Here is a 22,296-nt window from a genome sequence, read left to right as displayed (position 1 = left end):
GCTTTCTATGGTTTTATACTTGATTTCATGATATTTTATTATTTCAATAGGATTGTGTTAATATTATTAAGTTATGTTAAATGCATGTTATTTTGCTATTTTTGGGGATTAATTGGGCTAAAGGAAAGGATGATAGATTTTTTTTTTGTATTGGGGTCGTAGATAGGTAGAGGTTGAAAGATTAATAGTTTAGTCACATGGATTTCGAAGTGGTAATGATCTAGTAAGAATTTCAAAGGAGGCCCAGTCCTACTCAAATTGGAGCCTAAAAACCATTTCTTACCTTCCTAGTTTTCCAAGAGAATAAGTTGGCAAATATCCACTACTTAAATAACATTCCTTAACCAACCTTTTAGACTCTTAAATATAGAAGATATGACCCAAAATTGCACAAAACAAAATCAACACAATATCTTCCTTAAAACAAGCTTCAGCCATCCATCCACTGCTAAAAATAGCAATAAAAAGCCACCACACTTGGACCACATGTGGCTGGCCATGCATGGAGAAAAAGAAGGTAACTTCTTTGTTAAAAATAATAAGGAATATTCAGTTTTTCTGAACTCAAGGGATAGAAACCATTAGGATAGGGATTCAAGCAATATTTATTGTTAAATTTATCAAGGAAGACTTAGTCTTCCACCAACCAAAGGATGGCACAAAGCATGGAGATCAGGGGAGATGAATATGTTATTTTTAGTTGGGTTCAATAATTATAAATAGGGCGATCATCCATTCATCCACAAACAACTTGAGACATACAATTGACACAACAGAATCAATTCACTATCATCTTTGTCAAGTGTTTCTTGCCTTTCTTGTGGCTTGTTAGACACTTAGTCCACAAAATAAGGCAATAACTTGCCAAAATGAGAGTAGTTAGGAGATCAACTTGAAGGTGTTTAGGTGCTTTTTAACCTAAAGATCAGGAAGCCACCATAGGAAGCCACTGCATAGAGTGAACATACCTAATGATGCCATAAGCCCTCTGATGGAAGTAATAACTGGGTCGTTTTAGTGAATTGCTAGTGCTAACCCTTCTCCTCCATTGCCAATCCTGCACCTATGAATCGTGAGTTGCCGCTTGAATGTCTTCAAGCATTGGGTGGCGAAGAATTTTTTGGATTTAAAGGGATCGATCTGACCGTAGCTGAGTACTTGGAAGGAGTTGAAAGGATCCTTGAGTAGATGTCCTGTTCTGACGAGGAGAAATTGGGTTACACAGTATCCTTACTCGATAGTAAAGCTTATCGTTGGTGGAATACTATCAAGAGAGGTACAATTACTAATCATTTGACTTGGGAGTACTTCCTTAAGGTATTTAGGAGGAACTTCATGGATGAGCAGTATATGGAAGCTCGTAAGTAGGAATTTTTGGACCTTATGCATGGAGGTTTGTCTGTGATTGACTATGAGGTAGAGTTTGTGAAACTAGTCAGAATTCTCTTAAGATGGTTTTGACTGAGAATGACCATCATAAGAGGTTCCATTTTGGGCTCAATCGAGAGATTTGGGTTTGCTTGGTGGCCCAAAATGCAGAATCTTTGATGAGCTTGTAGAGAAAGCCAAAGCTATTAGAGACTCTGGCTGAGCCAGATCATTCTATGGTGCTTGAGACTGGTAAGAGGGCTTCTGATGGTGCTTTTGGATAATCATCCAATAAACGGCTAGATAATTATAGTTCTGATAGTGGTGCAAGAAGTGGGTATTGACCGAGTCAGTCTAAACAGCAGAGCAATGTTGTGACAAACACTGGTGGTTCTGGATGGCTGTTTTGTGTGCATTGTGATTGTAGGCATCTTAGAGAGTGTCATAAGTTTATAGGTGTTTGTTATAATTGTCGTTCGGGAGAACATTTTTTGAGAGATTGCCCAAAAAGACTTGAGGTTTCACAAACTCAGAGTTTGGCACCTGTTTCTGCGCCTACTAGAGGCCGAGGTCATGGTAGAGGTAATCGGTGTTAGAGTATACCCAGAGACCAATCATGAGATGGTTGTAATCACATATTCATTCTACCTTGTTTATTAATAAAAGGCATTGTCATTATTATTTCAGTTTCACTTTCTATTTGTGTAAAATAAATTGATTTATAATAATGTCCCATGAATAATATGATTATTCTTAAACGGTCTTAGTCAAGTACTATTGTGTGCTCGAACAACAATAATGCATTAAGACTAATATGTAGTTGATTGATGACAAAGTGTTGTCATTGACATAGGGGTTTTTAAGAAAAACCTAACATACCTGAAATAAGGGGGGTGTGAGGTCTAGCAGACATTAAGAGATTTTCTCTGTTTGAAAAAGTTCTAGAGAGTGCTTACTATTCATTGTCACACCGAGTGGGTTACGTCGAGGCTGAAATGTTTCGTAGTGGCTTGGAATCAACAAACAATTGTGTAATATGTTTCTTCAATTTTTCAGACTATTAAAGGTAATTGTTCATACCCTTTCCGCCCTGAATTGTTCCTTGCACATGGATCCCTGGATGTGATCGCCGGACTTAATTTTTCGCTGAGTCATGGGGTGTACTAGTGATCCAACATTGTGTGCCACAGAGAATATTTTTAAACAAATTTACTGAAGAGAAGTACACCACGAACATATCTAAGCGACCCTTTTGTATGGAAAACGATTTTCTTTTTCAAGGCACAACTTTTATGGGATATACTGAAGTGATTTCTTCTATAATTGAAAAACACGGCTAGAAAATATTTTGCCTTCATCCTGATTGTGACAGCCCTAATTTGACCCTAGTCGGAATGTGGTTTCGGGACCACAAAACCGAGTCATAAAATTTAGTTAAAATTTGATTTGCATATCTTATATGTGTGATAGTACTTGTATAAAAATTTGATGTTTTAATTTTATCTTAAGAATGTGAATTTTGCTTGAAAGGATCTAGTTGAGAGACTTAGAAAATTATGATAGATAAATAAGTAAGGACCAAATAGTATTAAAATAGGAAAGTTTGGGTTTGCATGTCAAAGTGCCCAATTCATGTTAAGTGGCCGGCCAAGCATGGTTCCATTCCTCCAAGTTTATGTTGTTTATTATTTAATATTGGTAAGTAAATTAGAATAAATTAAAGAAAGGAATTAAAAAGGAAAAAAGATGAATAAAATAAGGGAGGAAGAAGGAGTGTTCATCCTTTTCCTTGTTACAATTGCCATGAGTAAAGAAAACAAAGGTGAAGGAAGGCTCATCTTCCATCTTCTTCATTTGCCGAAATTGAGAAAGGAAAGATTGAAAAAAAAAAGAAACCAAGGCATCCGGCCATGGCTATTTCAATGGAAAGATATGCATTGTGATTTTTATTCTAATTGATATTGAGATTTAGTTGATATGGGTATAGTCTAGTTAACCCATGGCAAAATTCATGGATTCATTGTTGGGAGAAAAGAATGGAAGTTGTCGTATGTATGGGTATGTATGTACTTTGGAAAGGAGATTTTTGTGTCATTGAGTTCTTGTTGTTATGTGTGTATGTGCATGAGTATTCGGCCATGCTATAGAATTCATGTTGCAAAATGATTAATGCTTAATGTGATATATAATTGTACGTGTGAATGAACTTGAGAATATCTAAATTATTGGTTGGAGGTGCCGAATGTGGTCTTGGATGAGTTTTAAAGAATAAAAATTTAGGTGACTAGAGGTCAAGGACATTCGGTCAAAGGCTTGTGTGCTAGCAAAATCGGCCTAAATGTCGTTTTGATGTGTTGAATTGAGTAAGCTAGATGTTGGAACACATAAGGATTCGGCCTTCTAAAACAATAGAGATAAGTGTATGAAAGACTAAGTTTAAGTAGTAAGGCCGAATAGGTTGTAGATAAGGCACTTGTGAGTTCGTGGCCAAGCAATTGACAAATTAAATTAGAGTTCTTGTGACGTATAATGTCAAGTCTAACTTGGTATATTCGGCCACCTAATTAAGTACATAGGTGGTGTTGAATTTAATCTTGCACATTCGGCCATATGGGGTAAAAATGGGTCAAGTGTTCATGAGATGAAATTTTGTGATTTGATGAATTATAGGTGATAGTATAGATATACATATTCGGCCATCACTTGGGAGCTTATGTGATGTTGAGTTTAAAATTAGCAAGGTGATTGCCGAATGTCCAAGTATGCATATGCATGTGTGATTAGATTATTGAAAGTATGGTAATTGCATAAGGTTATTAGCCGAATAGCTAAGAACATGAGGTAGCAAGATAAAAATTTTACCATGCCGTTCCGTATGTCATAAAATCATTAAAATGTGAATACCAATATATGTAGCAAAGCGGTTGAATGAGTTAATTTATTTGTTTAAGCTCAAGATCCTAAAGGAGAGGCGTCCAACAAGGGGAAATCGAAGGTCATCGAGTAGCCGACTTGGAATTATTTTACCCAACACAAGGTAAGTCATTAAGCATATAGTTGGTATTGATTTAAATGATCGTAATACCTATGCAATTGTGTTTAATGAGATGAAATGTATACAAATGTATATGTATGTAGAGATGAAATTGTCGAATGTAAAAAGGCAGTGAAGCGTATAGAGTGGTTGGTTTTCAGCACTAAGTGTGCGGGCAATAAGTGTTCACGGTTGTGAGATTGGCACTAAGTGTGCGGGCTTGAAATGCATGGCACTAAGTGTGCGAGTTTAAAGTACATGGCACTAAGTGTGCGTGGTTGATTATTAAGCACTATGTGTGCGAACCCACTATATATATATATATTTTTTCTATCAATTATTTATATTAAGGGTGCGACCTTACCGAGTCGATTTCGGACAGCGGAAAGGGGTAAGTACCTTGAGTTCATGGCTAATAGGCGCTATGTTTATATTTGGAGTTGAGCTTGGTAAGTTTTGAACCTATGTGACAATTATAATTGAAGTCACGTGCATAAGGTTCATCGTGGAATAGGTGAAAGGTTATTTAGTTGTATGATTGTAACGAAAATAAAATGATGTATGAAAATGCCTCAAATATCCTATTGATTAGTATATGGAGTGTGAATGTATGACTTGGTATGAGATTGAACCGAAAGGTCTAAGGAACTATGGTATAGTTCGGTTTGGATGGAGTAATTAGCCTCGTTCCATTTTGTTTCCTCTTGTGATAATGTTATTAATGGATGGTAGTGCATTGCTTATGACTTACTGAGTTATATACTCATTCGGTGTTTGCTTGTCACCTATTTTAGGTTTCTTGGACTCGACTTTTTCCGTACTCGGGACCGTCATCGAAGTCATCACACCGGCTAGCAACTTTTGGTATCTTCTTTTTAGTCGGTCTAGGAGAACATTTCGGCATGTATAGGCTAATATGTTTTGTTGAAATTTGGTATGTAAACTTTTAGCCATGCGAAAATGGCATAAATGTTCGGTTGGATTTGGTTCTATAATGTTAGGTCGTAAGTCTTGGTAATTCGATTTTTATGCCATATGTCATGGTTGATTATTTTTGGTGTTAAAATTCATGATATGGCAATAGTGTAGTAGGGAGATGTTTGACAATGATTAGCCTTTGGCATGGCTAGTCATGATCATAATTTGTGATATGTATGATGAATTACTAGTTAGATCAAGGAGAAATCACGAAATAGGCATAGTTGCTTTAGTAACAGATGCTGGCAGCAGCAGTGACGTGAGATTGAAAAATCACTAAAAACAGTAGGAATGGAATTAATTAATGAATAAATTATGTAATCGAAGCTCGATGAGTCTACTTTCATATAGAAGAAACGAAACGACCATATGAGCTGTATGTTAGGAGATAATTAAACTCTTGTGAAACAGGGCCAGAGCGATTTCTGGATCCCCTGTCCCGACTTTAGAAATTCAGCCTAAATTAATCAGAGACAATTAGAAGTCATTCTTTATATGTATAGATTCCCTTTTGAGTCTAGTTTCATTAGAAACCAACGGCATTAGTATTGGAGCTCTGTAAAGGGAGATATCTAAGTCGTAATGCACAAGGGTCAGAGTAGTCGAACCCAGGAATAGGAACGACTTTAACTAATAAACTGTACCAATTGGCCCGACCAAAAATTCTACAAAAATTCCACCATATAGATATATGAGTCTAGTTCCGGGGAAAATTTACGGAACTGGATTTCGAGTTTCAGAACTCAAAATATGATTTTTAAAGCGACTAGTACGCAGATTGGCAGCTTGTCTGGGAAATTTTTAATAAGTGGTTTGAAGTCTGTTAATACCTCGTGTTCGACTCCGGCGACGGTCTCGGGTTTGGGGTGTTACACTGACGATGTTCTCACAAAGGTTGTAAAGGAATTTTATGCCCACTTAACCTCTCCAAACAATGCTTTTATCTATGTACGAGGCATTTCAATGTTATTTGATGAGTACTCCATCAACACATAGTATGGTTTACCTGAGGGTCCTGATAAACATACTCAGTTTGCTGCAACAATAATAGCAGAGGGTCTACAGCAAGTTCTTAAGGATCTCTACATAGTAGGAACAAAATGGACAATTTCTCGACAAGATTGCTACACAATCGAACGCGTTTCTTTAAAGCCCTAATGTTGGGTATGGTATCATTTTCTTAAATCTGGCCTTAATTCTTCAACTCATAACTTCTACTATTTTAAAAGATTGCATGCTGTTACTTCACTCTATCATGATTGGAAGAAAAATTAATGTTGGCAAAATCATTTTTAAAGAAGTTCATCGCTATGCCCAAAAGAATGCGGGTACCTTGAATTTTCCATCTCTTATTATTACATTCTATTAACAAGTGAATGTCCTTGTTCAAACCAACGAGGTTAAAATTCCAAATAAAAGAGCCATAACAAAGTATATTGCCATGCGATTTTTAGGGGAGGACATGCCACGACATCAACATCCCAACTCTACATCAACATCATCTCCGCCTATTGGTACACATGTCACTCCATCCACTTCTCACAATGATTTCGAGCAGTAGGTACTTGGTGCTCTTGAGAAGTTGCAACAATAGTTTTGTTTGATGGAGAAGTAATATTTGCAAAAAGCTACCAATCTAGGTAGGGCATAGGAGGATATGGTTTTATTTTAGGGCTATGTACGAAAACGGGATGCTGCTATTAAGAAGTCTCTACAGAAAAATTTTACCAGGCCTATGCCTATATTCCCCAACTTTCCCAATAAGCTATTCTTTGGTCCAGAGGATGAAGATGAAGATGAAGCTGAAGCTGCTAAGACTAGACATACCACACACACAACCACTGAAGAGTGAAAAAACAAAGAAACAAAGAGGGATGAAGAAAAGAAAGAATCGATGAGCATTGAATCTAATAAGGAAGGAGATGAAATGAATCAAACTTCTACACCAATTAACATTGTTACTGCACCTTAATCAATTGCGCTCATATCAGAGCAAGATCGTGAGATTAATCAATTGATTGATGATCTCACTAAACCAGATGATGAAGACAAGAAGTGACAATCAATTTGCTAAAAAGAAAGTAGCGTTACAAGCATGTTGCACAGAAATCTACCAGGCCTAATTAAAGTAACACCAAATTCTTTCCAAGCTTTTATTTTTATTTTGATTTGCATACTTTTTATTATATAACATGTGTTTTTTATGCATTCATAATTGCTTTCATTGCATTATATATATATAATATATAAATATGTTTCTTTTTACATTTTGCAATTTGTGTCTCATCATGCACTTCGGACAATGCATCCCTTAGGTTTAGGGGTGTGTTGTACATATTGTATGCATTAGATAATTGTCTTAACATTTGCTCATTTTGCCATGACATACAAATGCCAAATGACTGTTAGATTTTGATAAGTATATTGTTATCTATGATGTTCGGTGAGAATAATAATTTTTCAATAAGCTTAGAAAATTGTGATAGTTGATTAGGTATGTTTAGCTTAGGATAGTTGTGTGAAAATTAATCCCTAAAAGTAGGATGACCTAATTATAATTGCAATTAGTCTATAGTAGGTTTCTTTTAATAAACTTAGAAGTTCTTAAACCTAAGTTTAGTAAATTGAAAATGAATAATAGTAAATAAAAAAATAGTTTAGGGACACTTCACTACAGTTCTAAGCTAAGTAGCTAAGGAGGTAGTTGTTTGCTCTATCCATCTTCTAAGTTAAAATTCTTAGCTTCATGAGTGAATTACATTCAAATTGTGGCATGATGTAATACCTAGCAATCTAGTGTATGCTCTATTAAGATTGTCAAGTAAAGAAACCATGTGACAAGATGAATTCCTTAGAAAAAATTGTCATTAAATTATGCAATGACAGAATAATTGTGACTAGAGAAACTGAGTTTAGAGGAAAGATAAATTAAGTAAATTAGGAGGTGTTTGCTATAGACAAAATTGTATTAATATTTAGGAACTTTTATTTTTAGGTAACATTCTACACTTCATATGCTAAACAAACCTATAAAATTTTAACCAATTTTTTGAGACAAAAGACTGCTAAAAAAGGAGGTATAAAATATGCTCTGTATGGTTTAGTAATACAATAGGTAATTGTGTTGTATTGGCAAATTGCATCCATGCATTCATACATATTCTACTTGAGGACAAGAAAGAACTCTGGTTTGTGGGTGTGATAACTCTTGAAAAGAATTATATCTCAAGCCTCTAAACTTGATGAATTTCATGTACTTAAGTGGATATGTTTGCATTTCTAGGTTATTATTATAATATTGCATAATAAAGCTTGGATTGTGCCTTGAATTTCATTATATGTTACTTTTGTTGTTGGGAAGAAAGGAATTGGTTGTTGTATATAGCAGGTGTAGGAAGGACAAAGAGAATGAAAAAAAGAAGGAAGAGAATGAAGGAAGTGAAATATTGCCATGGCAAAATGTTGGAAAGATTGCCAACAAAAATGCCATGGCAATTCCAAGAAGATGCTGATACAGTACTCAGTCGTCATCACTTTCAGCCAGCTATACGTGTACCAGATAAATTCACCTGAAAAAGAGGGAGAAAATGTGTATACTGAGAGAGTGGGACCTACCCTATAAAAGAAGAAAGCGAAAGAGAAGAAAAAGAATTTTTTCTCTCCAAAACAAATCTCGTGGAAATTTCTAAGAAAAAGAGAAGAGGGTTGCAGCTTAAGAAGATAGCAGAGACATAAGGAAGAGGACGATGCATTCAACCTTGGGTCTTGCACGATTTGGTAGCATCGGAGTTAAAACTGGAGTGGCGAAAGCTTCCTATAGTTCTACTTTCATTCTATTAATTGATTTCTTTTATTTTTAAACTGTGGATAATGATGTTTAATAATGTTGATATTTTTTATTTTAATTCCCAACACATGAGCTAATCTCATCAGGTTGGAATTATTGGGTAATTTTTTATTACTTTTAATGACCATGATATTATCTTGAGTAGATTTATTGTTTCATTCGATTTGGGTTATCTTAAATACATATATGCAAGCTCTAGATGTAGATGAATGAATGGCATGTTCTTAGACTTGATTTAATTATGAAAAGGTTAAGTGAGTTGGATTGTAATCGAATGATACAAGTGAGTAATCGAACGAATACTCATAGCACTCTAGACATAGAGTTGCATTCTGTAAAGAGAAATGAAGGATAGTGTTAGGTATCGTTCTTGAGACTTGTAGACATACAAAGTCTTGGAATGGTAGCTTAATGTCTAGCTCTCAAAAAAAGCAGACTACAATAGTTATACTTTGAACAGTAATTTGGTTAAGGTTTTTCCATGGCGTTATTATGTTATAAAGATATAATCTAAGTAATTCCAACCTTCAATTTGAACAGCATAAATCTCCCAACTTTGTCTTGTAGATTTGCCAAAGTAATTTATTTAGTATTTGATCTTAATATTTCATACATTAATACTCCTCGTCAAATTGTTATTCTGCTCATTTTGCTATAGTTTAATTAGTATAGTTCATAGTGATAACTCAACCATTTTAATCCATTCTGATCCCTATGGGGATGATCTCACTTATCACTTTATTACTTGATTTGACATGTATACTTACACATTCGCATTACATATTCACACGTGACATCTACATGTTAATCTCTTGCTTAAAATGCAGTAGCATGGACCACTAAATTATTCAATGTTATGAGCTAGTAAGGACAGACATGCAAATGAGCTAATTATCCAAGAATATGGATGACAAGCTGATGAATTGGACTCAAAAAAATTATTCTAACCCAGCCTGGAAGATGGTTGCTGAAGAGAATTAAGTTTCCCTCTAATTGGGTTGCCAAACCGTCCAATAGGGGGAGAAGAGCCCAAATTCGGCAAAGACATGAAGAGTGACCCAAAATGACTTATGGAACAATTATTTAAGGGTCAGTACATGTGTTAAAAAATCACATAATGGCCCCAACAAGTTGCCATGGTCATCGTCTAACCCTTCTCCTTGATTCAAGCAAAAATCTGGCACAAATCAAGCAACCAACAACTCCTCATCCTACAAAGCAAGGTCGGCCATGCATGGGAGATTCCTAAGGGATGTGTATGTTATTTTTTAGCAAACTCCCAAGCTCTCCAACAAGTATAAATAGCACATTTCATTCACCTTTCAATCCATCCCTCATTCTTCAATTCATCACTTATTCCTCTTTATTTTTTCACGCCTAAAGCCCTTCATTTCTTTCCATCTCGCCATTTTCCCTTAGCAAGCATTTTCTTGAGAGAAAAGCTCTCTTGGTTGGCCACCTTGAGAAGTAATTTGTAAAGGAACAACCATGAAAATCTAAGGAAGCCACCATGAATAGTCTTCAGGAAATTCCTAATTCATATAAGAGTTTCTTCTTCATTTATCTTTAAATTATTCTTGGTTTATAAACATTTTTGCAAATTGTTTGATGTTTTTCCATTGATGATGATGACTTAAACTGTTTCAGCTAGAATAATTGCACAATGCTTTGATTAAATTCATTTAATTCATGTTTATATTGTTCTGTGCCTTAATTGTTCATGTTTCCAATTAAAATCATTCATATTATTCATGCATTAAAATATGTTTGAATTCATTAGAATTAGTTACTTAATCGAACTAGATGGTGATTAATAGAAGCAATAGTTGGAAGGTGCATACTTAAATTATATCCGACCCAGAATAGATTAAAAGTTCGTAATGATTCCAAAAGAATAATATTACCTTGAATAACTTTAGGTTTATGTGATTAAATTGTTTCAAATCAACCCAGTCCTTATTATTTCACATAAATTCTAAGGAATCATTACTTAATATTGACATAGAAATATGCCTGTTTTCCTAAGTTTAAGACTTCCAAAGAACTTATATCAGATTCCAAGTTAATGAATGATAGAGTTGCCATAGAATTTTTCTGAAACATTGTTAAACAAGATTAAGAATGAATTGAGTCGAGTGTTGTAATTATTCTAGCTTATTCTTGTTATTGTTAGTAAAACTTGTGAATTGTTGTTAAACCATTTCATTTTATTTTATTTCATTACATTTAGGTTAATTCATTTTCATATAGTTGATTAATTTAATTTTAACATCCATCGCCTTAAGATATTTTGTTTTCTAACCAACATTTTAAGATTAATTTTACAATCATTGATTTAAACACAGTCCATATGGAGATGATACTTTTTTTACTTATTACTTGATAACGACTGTGTGAACTTACACATTTCATCGCGAACCAACTTCCACCTGTGACCGTATAAAGTAAAATCACCTTAGAACATGACTTTTACAGGATAGGTTTCTGAGGTAATGGTCTCATCTTAGCAGGATATACGAAATATGTGTCTCAGAGCAATATCGCATCACTAAAGATTCAAGAATACCTCAAATAGGAAATCTTATTAGTGATGGAATTTTTAAAACTGAAGTGGGAAAGAAAACTAAGAGAGTGAAATATTGTAAAGTGGGGGGATAGAGGCCAAAACAGATTATGGGTTTAGGGATGATGGAGTATGGGGGAGAGCCCCCTTTTTACAGGCATGGAGAGGGGTGAGATTGGAAAAAAACCCCATGGTTGAAAACACGTCACAGGATAGGCGTTTTCATTGAATATTTGAAAGGGAGCATGAAAACGTATTAAGGATTCCCGGGGTCAAGGCACCTTTGGCAAACTATTAGTGTAAATGGTAAGAAAACTTGTCCAATAGGAAAGCATTCCCAGTTAGAAAAGCTTTCTTACCCATTCCACTAAAAGTCTACCAAAGGTGCCCTAACCCCAGGAATCTTGAGTAAGATTTCTAGCACATTTTGAAGCATTGAAGACCTTTTGAAGCATGTGTCTGATGAAATTAGTTGATCTCTAAAACATATTTTCAAGCATTAAAGAGCCTTTCATTATTATTATTTGATGAAAGTGCATCTTCTGAAATGCATTTTGAAGCTCACATTTCCTTTCTCCTTGTTCTTTTTTGCTATTAAACTATTAAAGTTTTTAGAACTTAGACACGTAGCAAATTAGTTCTGTTTTAAAGAGTTGCACTACGAGTGTCATCTGCATTTCTTTAGATAACCATCAGAAGGTTTTTTTTCTAAATATCTAATTCATTTTAAATTGAAATGAATCGACGAGTGAAATCCATAATTTATTACGACGATTAAATTTGTAATACGGGCGAGTCGTATTTGCAAGAGCCAGATTCGTGGAATTAACTTTCAACCGTACCATTCAATTGCGTAAGTTACAGATTAGAATTAAGAGAAAAGTTAAGGGTTTGAGTCGAGGATTCGAGCTTGTACATATCTGGCATCAGTTGACCCTTTTAGGTATGAGTTATTTGATGTGAAGGTGAACTCAAACTGTGGGTAGTCATATCATCGCACTACTCAAGCAGGAATGTTATAATGGAGTTATATGTCGAGTTTGTCAAGGTTGATGGAGCTGGTCCATCTTCAGGCACTTTTGCAACTAGTGAGGGAACTGAAGTAAAGCTAGAAAGTCCTACTACACGGTTGTGGTTCACTGGTTTGTTACAAAGCTCCTATTATGATGTCCCTAAAGCATGAATGGGAAGACATTCTTCAGTTTAAGGCACCGGTTTAAAGTTTGGCAGTCATTATCATTTGGGGTAAGTAGCTTCCACCATTTCCACAAAATAGCCCTCGAAACGTGAGCAAGATCAATGCATCAACATGGGTACATAGCTTCCACTATTTCTATAATCATGTTAAACCATATTCCGTTCATTATTTGCATTCATGGGTATACTTTTCTCAACAGGGTATGAGTCCAACATCATTTCCATGAAATGTTGGATAACTTGCACGCCATCAATAGCATCGGTATGGACTACCTCCCCAAGATACCCTTCGAATAGTGGACACAATCATATGAAAGGAGTATATGGCACGAGTGCATGACAACGAACCCAGCTGAATTCATCAATTTTGTACTAAAAAGATGTGTCATTTACCGAAAACCTCGATTGTCAAAGAAACAATTGCCTGGCCGCCTTATTTCCAAAGCGGGCTGCATATGTTGGACAGATAATGGGTGGTCACATTTTGTGGAAGGATGTTATAAAATAAATTACATGAAATACAGAGAGAACAAACACTATGTAGTGTGCCACTCGCATCCAAACTTGAGATTTTGTGTCTCGAAGTACGCTAGGCCCAACCAAGACATGTCGAAGATATTATACCGTATTGACCTACCAGAAGAGACTTATGATTATGGGAGATTCCAGACACTTCGATTCCCATGTGCACATGTAATTATTACATGTGCGAATGTATGAATTGAGTACATACCTTATATTCACGATGTGTATAGACTGGAACACATGCACAATGTATGGAGATCTGAATTCCCACTTATCCCAAATGAGAGTATGTGGTCGCTAGTGTCCAACTCCCCATTCAAGTTAGCCATGAACATGAACTTGCATCGCGTCCCGAAAGGTCGTCTGAATTCTACTTGGATATTCGCCAATATGGATGTTCAAGAGAGGGACAATCAACAGAGGTTATTCAGGTACTGTAGAAACCCAAGTCATACAAAGGCAACATATTTCATATTAAGGGATACATTGAGACCTCAATGTTGCTAACATTCATTTTTTTGTACAGAAATTGACTATAATGCTTCTTTTTTATACAAAATTTGTTCATTAATTTTTTTGTATTTCATTTGTATTTGCCACTGTCTAATAGCATTCATATAGTGGAAAAATTACTACTTTAAGCCCTACTTCAAGTACCAATTACAATTTCTCTGGTGATTGAACTTTTACCATTTTTACTATCTAGTCTGTATACCTTAATTAATCACTAGTTTGATAAAGGTGAACATGAAATGAATTATTACATGCATCTGCTTGAAATACATGAAATGATGATACATGATATATGAAAGTATGAGATGGTGATATATGAACATGGAACTTGTTTTATGAATATGTTCGTCTAAGATTATAGATTTGTACACTACCTGTGTATTTTCCTGAATTTTCATTGATATTTTAATTGATTTAATGAGCATAAACCTAACATGAAATAATCTGAATTTGAAATAAAATATTATTAAAATGTACTTGAAATACATGGCTATGATTTGTATATGTTATTTGAATTTATGATGTAAAAAGTATATATTTATGGGAAATTGGTTATTATTGAGCCCATACATGTTTCTTGATGTTTATATGAGATAGTATGACTTAGAAATGAACTATTACCCGTATATACATGAAGTACATAAAAATGACATTACCTGATAAAATGATGCATGAATTAGTTGTTACATGAATGTGGAACATGCTTGATGACTTTGTTCATTCATGATTAAGGACTATTATATGTGATTACTTGGTTAACATGATGAGGATTTTTGTTTAGGGCTTATAACCAAATTGGTTGATAGTGCCTTGCATGCTTATTTTGAACATAAATACATGGCAAGTTATTTACCATGTTATACAAACTTACAAAGCATTTCATGCTTACTCTATTTTATTTTCCCCTGTTCTATGACAATTCGGAAGCTCGTTAGATTGAAAGCTTGGCAGAGATCACTCACACTATCCATCGGCCCATTTTGGTATATATGGTAAATTAATTATGGTTATAATGGCATGTATAGGTTAATTAGCCAATGTTGACATGTAAATGTTTGGGTTATAACTAGCCATTGGAATGGCTTGTGATAAACATGTTTAGATATGTATAAATGAAGCTATAACCTATTTGGTGTGTGCTTAAATGGTTGAATGATAGAAATCATTTTAGCATATTGATGATTAATTCTAGCATATTTTGTAAAATATGCATGTTGGTGAATTTGATAAGTTAAGTAAATTTTGTATATTTGGTTATATGATGGTAAAGTGTCATCTGAGGTGCTTAAGAGCACATTATTTGTATGTGATGATATGTCATGCATGAGACTCGATTTTGGCTTGAATTAATTGTTTTAAAATGGTTTATGAATATGTTAAAGTATTGGTGTAGGAGGAAGACAAAATGGGTGAGAAATGTGGCTTGGAAAATAACCTATTTTTGTCCACATGGGTAAAGACACAAGCATGTGTCTCAGCCATGTGTGACACACGACCTAGCACATAGGCATGTGATCTGGCCGTGTGCCCCCTGCATCTTTAAAATGTAAAAACAGAATGCTCAGAATTGATCACGTGGCCTGACACACGGACGTGTGGCTTGGCGTGTGACCCCTGCACTTACACACGGTCTAGCACACAGGTGTGTGACCTGACCGTGTGACCCAAGTCAAAGAGTTACACGAGCGTGTCCCTGGCCGTATGAGCCATATAGCCTGACCACACAGGCGTGTGTCCCCTACACTTAGGAAAAATTTTGAGATTTTGCGAAAAATTCTCTAAGCACCTGGTTTAGTCCCAACATGATTCTAATGCATGATTTGGGCCTCGAGGACTCATGTAAGGGACTATATGATTAAATTTAATTGAAATCTTATATGAACACCAAACATTTATGAAATGTCTGTTACTTGACCCGTAAACTTTGAAAATACTTTGTAACCCTGTTTCAGCGACGGATTCGGGTTAAGGGTGTTATAGTAGACATCAATGGCATTTTTGGGTTGGAGCTAAGGACGAACCTGTCGTAACACCTCCTTCAGACCTATGCTACTGGGCGGTCATCGTGGCCTATTCAAACGAAGTTGCCTACTCTTCACCTCTGCCAACAGTAGATATGGCTTGTCAGCGACTCTGAACCAAGGCATGTACTCCAAACAAGTCGTAGTGTCTGATGAGAAAAAGGGTTCGTAGATGGGTAAGGATTTCATCCTATGATCCCAAATGTTGATGTATTCCTTGTGGTAATCTCGCCAATTTTCGTTGGTCTTCCCTCGTAGATCAAGCTTGTGCAATGCTTCCATGTCTTGTGGGGGCGACAAAATTTTTTGCCTCCACCCGAACTACCGCATGACTCAATCCAATTTGTACATAACCATCATCGTGTAAACAATCAATGGCACATTTGTGTCCCACATACATCGTGTATTCATTTCCCGTTTTTAATGAATTTTGTGTTTTTGAGATTGTTTGAGCTTAATTTAGGTAGCTCGGGGGTCAATTTGTAAAACTATTAAAATTTTAGGGACTTTCCATGAATGAATTCAAAGTGTCGTGAATTTAGTTGATAGATTATTAAGGTTGGTTATTAGATAAATGTATTTTCTTAAGTGATTTTTGATAATTTTAAGGTTTAGGGACTTATTTATGGGAATGGTAAAATAATGAAAAATATGGGTTGGATTGGACCCTAGGAAAAATTAGCTAGCATGAATTCTCTTTAAAAATGGTAAAATTTCAAGTTCGGGTTTAGGGACTAAATTGTGTAAAAGTTAAAATGCTAAGGTTAATTTTGTAAATTCATATTAAAATGGGCTATATGCTTGAATTAAATATTTTAAGCTATTTGAATTATTTAATTGAATGAAATTATTATTTAGATCAAGACACAAATCAATCGGACTTGAATCGTGGTAAAGCTAAGGTTTTGGATTAGTCATCGACTCTACTTTTGCAACTATGTTAGTCGAGGTAAGTTCATATAATAATAACTAGTTAATTTTCATTTTGGATGAATGAATGATTAATATGATGCTTCTGTAACTTTGATTGAATATAAATTGTTAATTAGTAATTTGGATTAAAGTGAAATGTTTATTCAATTTATGAATATATGTGAAAAAGGTGAGTTTCATGGATGTGTATATTAGAAGTGATATAAAGGAAGAGAGTTAAGGATTGATAAGGAAAAATATCCCATTTGAACCTTGTGAATACTTAGGATACAAATGACATGTCATTAGGGATTATACATTTTTGAGTGCTGGTCTTGGATGTCCTAACGATGGCTGAGGTCTTGCATTTGTTGCAGATTCCTCACATCTTGTGTGAGCAACATCATGTAGCTTAACATCCTGACCTACAGCTTGTGTGAGTAAGCCTATTTCACAGCTCGTGTGAGCATTACGATACAATTACAATTATATGTACAGACACACTTTGTGTGAGCATTTCCAGAGTATCCAATGATATTCTATTTGGTTCAACGGGTGACCAAAGCTTAAATCAGATATGTATGTATATGAAATGAGTTATGTGTTATGGAAATATGGAATGATATATGTTAATATATGTATTTGAATTGAAAGGTCTTAATTGAGTATATGATAGATGAACTGTATTTTGAAATAATTATTATGATATGTTTTATGTTTAAGTGGATTGGTATGATACTAAGTGCACCAACTAACTTTGGAGTGGTGTGGATAGGAAAGAGAAATATCCATATGTAACATCCCTTACTGGTATTCGATGTCGGAATAGGGTACGAGGCATTACCGGACTTATACACAAGCAATCATGCAGAATCGAGACATAAATTTCCATCCAAATTAAATTTTTTCAAAAACATTCGTATCATCCCTTAAACGAGCCTACAAGACCCAAAACATACGTTGGGAGTGTCTCAAAACTAAACAGAGAACATTTGAATTTTTTACAACACCTAGAAAATTTTCATGCTTTGGAAGGTCACACACCCGTGTGGGTAGGCCATATGGTCACACACGCCCATGTCCTCGGCCCGTGTAACTCTTTGTTTATGACGTCATCAACAAAATAGGGTCACACGGCCAAGGCACAATTCCGTGTGCTAGGCTGTATGGAAATTTAATTTTCATAATTTTTCATAAAATAGGTGTAGACTTCACGCGCCCTGGGCACACGCCCATGTCTGTGGGTCGTGTCCTTCACAAAGCTGAGACACACCGTCTTGTATTTGCCCGTATGGCCAATTTGAAGTTAAAATTCAAAAATACAAGGGACACACGGCTGGATCACACACCCAATAGGCAAGCCGTGTGTCACACACGGCTTAGACACACGCCCGTGTGTCTACCCGTGTGGACAAAAATAAGGCTATTTACCAATCCTTTTTGCCACCCTTACTTGCACCAACCTACACAACATCAAACAACCCCAATCCAAGCATATACACATAACCAAGACATCCACACGTCAATTACATGCTATTTTCTATCGCATACAACATTTCATATTTATCATCACAAACCATGCAATAACTCCATCCATGAAAGGCATCTCTATATGCATAAATAATTAACCAATATTAGCCAATACTAAATGGCCATTTACAAAATGAATCAAACACCATTATGAGCCAACACATTTGGCCAAATCAATAATGACACATAAACAAAAAGACCAAGTCCCTTATACATGCCACACTCAAAATATGAAATCATGAATACTCAATAGATTAATTTGATAGTGTGAATCGAGCTCCGACATCTTTTGATTCTCGAGCTAGCTTGGCGATACTATAAGAAAATGGAAAGGAATAGGAGTAAGCATAAAGCTTAGTAAGTTCACATGCAATAATAAACAATATTAAGCAACATTTAACATAAATATCATAAAATTTAACTTAACATAAATCACATATTTATCATCATATTTTCATAAGCATAACTTTATCATTCTTAATCTTACCAAAATCTCATCACTTAACAAGCTCATTCTTATGAGTTTTTCATACATACCTGTACCAACTCGTGACTTAACATACTCTTTCTTGCTCTTGACATACCTGTTGAACACTTGGAATACTAAACGGATACACGGAAGGTCTTTGCACACAAGTGCCATATATGTAGCCAAAGCTACCTCATTTTTCATATCACATAAAGGCTCGCTCTCAAGCTAATCACGGGTTTGCTCATACAAGCTAACGGTCAAGACGTAGCTACACGGGCTGCTCACACAAGCTGTCAGGTATTCGCAACACATGCCGGACTACCTAGCCACTGGTAGGACGTAGATGACCAGCACCCGGAATCACATAATCATATACATCACATGGGGTCCTAGTGACATGTCACTCGTATCCTATTCTATTTAGGTTCAAACGGGATTTTCTCTCTCTTATCAGAACTTGTCGAATGTTCTCATTAAATCAATTATACAATTCATACAATATTAATGCATTAAAAATATGATCATAATATTGCATTATTTACACATGAACTTACCTTGGTACAAAATATGGCTAACTAATTCGATTTAGTCCACAACCTTGTTCTTTCCCCGGTCTAGCTCCAAACTCCATTTTTCTTGATCTATAATAGTAAATTTAGCTCATTTAATTTCCACATTGTTCAAATCAGTCCAAAAGCCATACTTTGGCAAAATTACAGTTTTGCCCCTAAACTTGAACATATTTACAAATTAGTCCTTAGGCTCGTAAAATGAAATGCATTCAATTTCTTTGTTACTAAAGCATAGCTGCCCAGACACATGCTCATATCAGCCCACATTTATCATCAAATTAGATTTTTACTACACATTTTATAACTTTTACAAATAGGTCCTTTTTAGGTGTTTTCATGAAAAATCACGTAGTAAAAGTTGTTTATCACACATTAAACTTTCATAATCTACCATGAAACATCAAATTACATGCATGTCACACTTGCGTCTAACCCTAGAAATCAACCCTAGCTCAAATAAATGGTAGAAATGGCTATACCGGTTGATAAAAATTTCAAAAATGTAAATAATTAAAAACAGGGCTAGGATGCACTTAACATAAAGCTTGAAATTTGAAGAAACCCTAGCTATGGTGACCTTAGGAATTTCGGCTATGGCATGGAGAAGATGAGAAAATTTTGACTTAATTTTAATTTTTATTCTTTTATTAACTAAATGACCAAAATGCCCTTTTTACTAAACCTTCAAATTTTACTTATTCATGCCCATTTTTGTCCATAAAATAGAAATTGGTCAAATTAATATTTAAGGACCTCTAATTAATAATCCATAGCTATTTCATGCTTAAAGCTTCTAGAATCACATATTTTGCAACTTGTGCAATTTAGTCCTAAAAATCAAATTGGACACTCTAACAACAAAATTTCTCAATGAAACTTTCACACAATCATGGAAACATATCATAAACCTCAACATGTTCATAAAATAATTATTTCTACTTCGAATTTGTGGTCGTGAAACCACTATTCCGACTAGGCCTAAAATCGGGATGTTACACCATATGATTTATTGAACAATGCATAAATGGTTAAATCATTTTATGTTTGGTAAATTAAGTTTCCTTTATGCGAACTTACTAAAAAATAATGCTTATGTCATTTGTTTTACATGTTTTGTAGATCACCGAAAAGCTCAACAGGTTGGAATTCTTGTCGGAGCATCATCACATTATCCCTCCATCTTTTTGGTAGTTTGTGGTTACTTTGGATAATGGTTATAAATGGCATGTAATATGATTATAAGTTTATTTTAGTAAATTTGGCTTGTTTTGAGTTGTGCCTAACTTGTTTTGGATTAATGTTCTTAGTTGTTAGCATGTAAATATTATAGTGAAAGTGTGAATTTGAACCCTTATGCATGCTTATTTGAAAGTAGATAATATATGATGAAATGGCATGTTCTTGGAATGGTTATTTGGCATGAGTGGTATATGTTTAATGAATGATCTTGAGATGTTGAATTGGATTAAGTTTGATAGGTGAATTGTGGTGCCTTTTGATGGCATATTGGTTAGACATAGGATGGATGATTTTTGGCATGTTTTTGGTGTCCTTGAATGTGTTTTTAACCATGTGAAATAAGCTTGGTATCATGTGTCTTTGTGTGCAAGATTTGGTGCTTGATTTTGCTTGCCTTAGAGGTTAAATAAAGAGCACACAGCCTGGGACACGGGTTGTCACATGGTCGTGTGCCACACATGGCCACCTCAAATAGCTGTGTGTCATTTAATTTTTAGATGTAGGATGAACCACACGGTCTCAAAAAGTTACACGGCCTGGTGACACGACCATGTGACCAAAATTCGAATGCACACACGGTCTAGCACATGGCCTACGACACGACTGTATGACCCTATTTTGAATACCCACACAGACAGATACACGGGCTGGAACACAGTTGTGCGTCCTATACATTGAATACTCACATGGCCTAATCACATGGCCATGTGACCCTTATTTCTAAAATTTTTCAATTTTTCCAAAATTTTCTGTTTTGTTTCAAAATGGTCTCCAAATGTTTTCAAAATGTTTTTAAGACCCCGTAGGCTCGATTTAAGGCCTATAAGAGTATTTTTACTTTAATTAACTTGAATTGTTGAATGTTTTATTTAATTTACTTAATTGTTTTTATTTGAAGTTAAATGTTTCGAATTCTATAGTAATGCTTCGTAACCCTACTCTAATGACGGGGACGGGTTAGGGGTGTTACACCACATAACACGACCCATGGTTTCACCTATTCAAGCAATATGTTAATTCAAACATATAATAAATAAACAACATTTGCTACATTTACTAAATATTATTATCAAATGAATTTTACCTTGTCACCAATGAGAATGTATCGGGGACATAGAAATGGTAGCCGCCACTACGCCCATGACTGTAGTAGGAGCATGCAACCACCAATTGACTTCTTATCTAGTTCTATCGCTTGACACAACTCCCGATACAATGTGGCCAATATGGCTGATCCCTAACTCATGTTTGCATTCTTTGAAGTCGACTAGGTGTAGTAGCCACCTTATGTGTACCAAATTTCAAGATTCATCGGGCATTAGAATGCCCCCGAATAACTTCAAGATGAATGCTCGGGCGTATTGCTCTTTGACGACATCAATCGTGTTCGGAAGAAGTTCTTTGAAATTATTTTTCAACCACTTTATATCTATCCGATCACATTGAAACTTGTTCGACACCTTTCATAAAAATGCCTCGTAAAGGTCCTCTTTATTGTGAACTACCGCTGACCCAGTAAGGACTG

Source organism: Gossypium hirsutum, chromosome A06, assembly GCF_007990345.1.
Source record: "Gossypium hirsutum isolate 1008001.06 chromosome A06, Gossypium_hirsutum_v2.1, whole genome shotgun sequence".
Lineage (NCBI taxonomy): Eukaryota > Viridiplantae > Streptophyta > Magnoliopsida > Malvales > Malvaceae > Gossypium > Gossypium hirsutum.
This window is presented reverse-complemented; position numbering follows the sequence as displayed.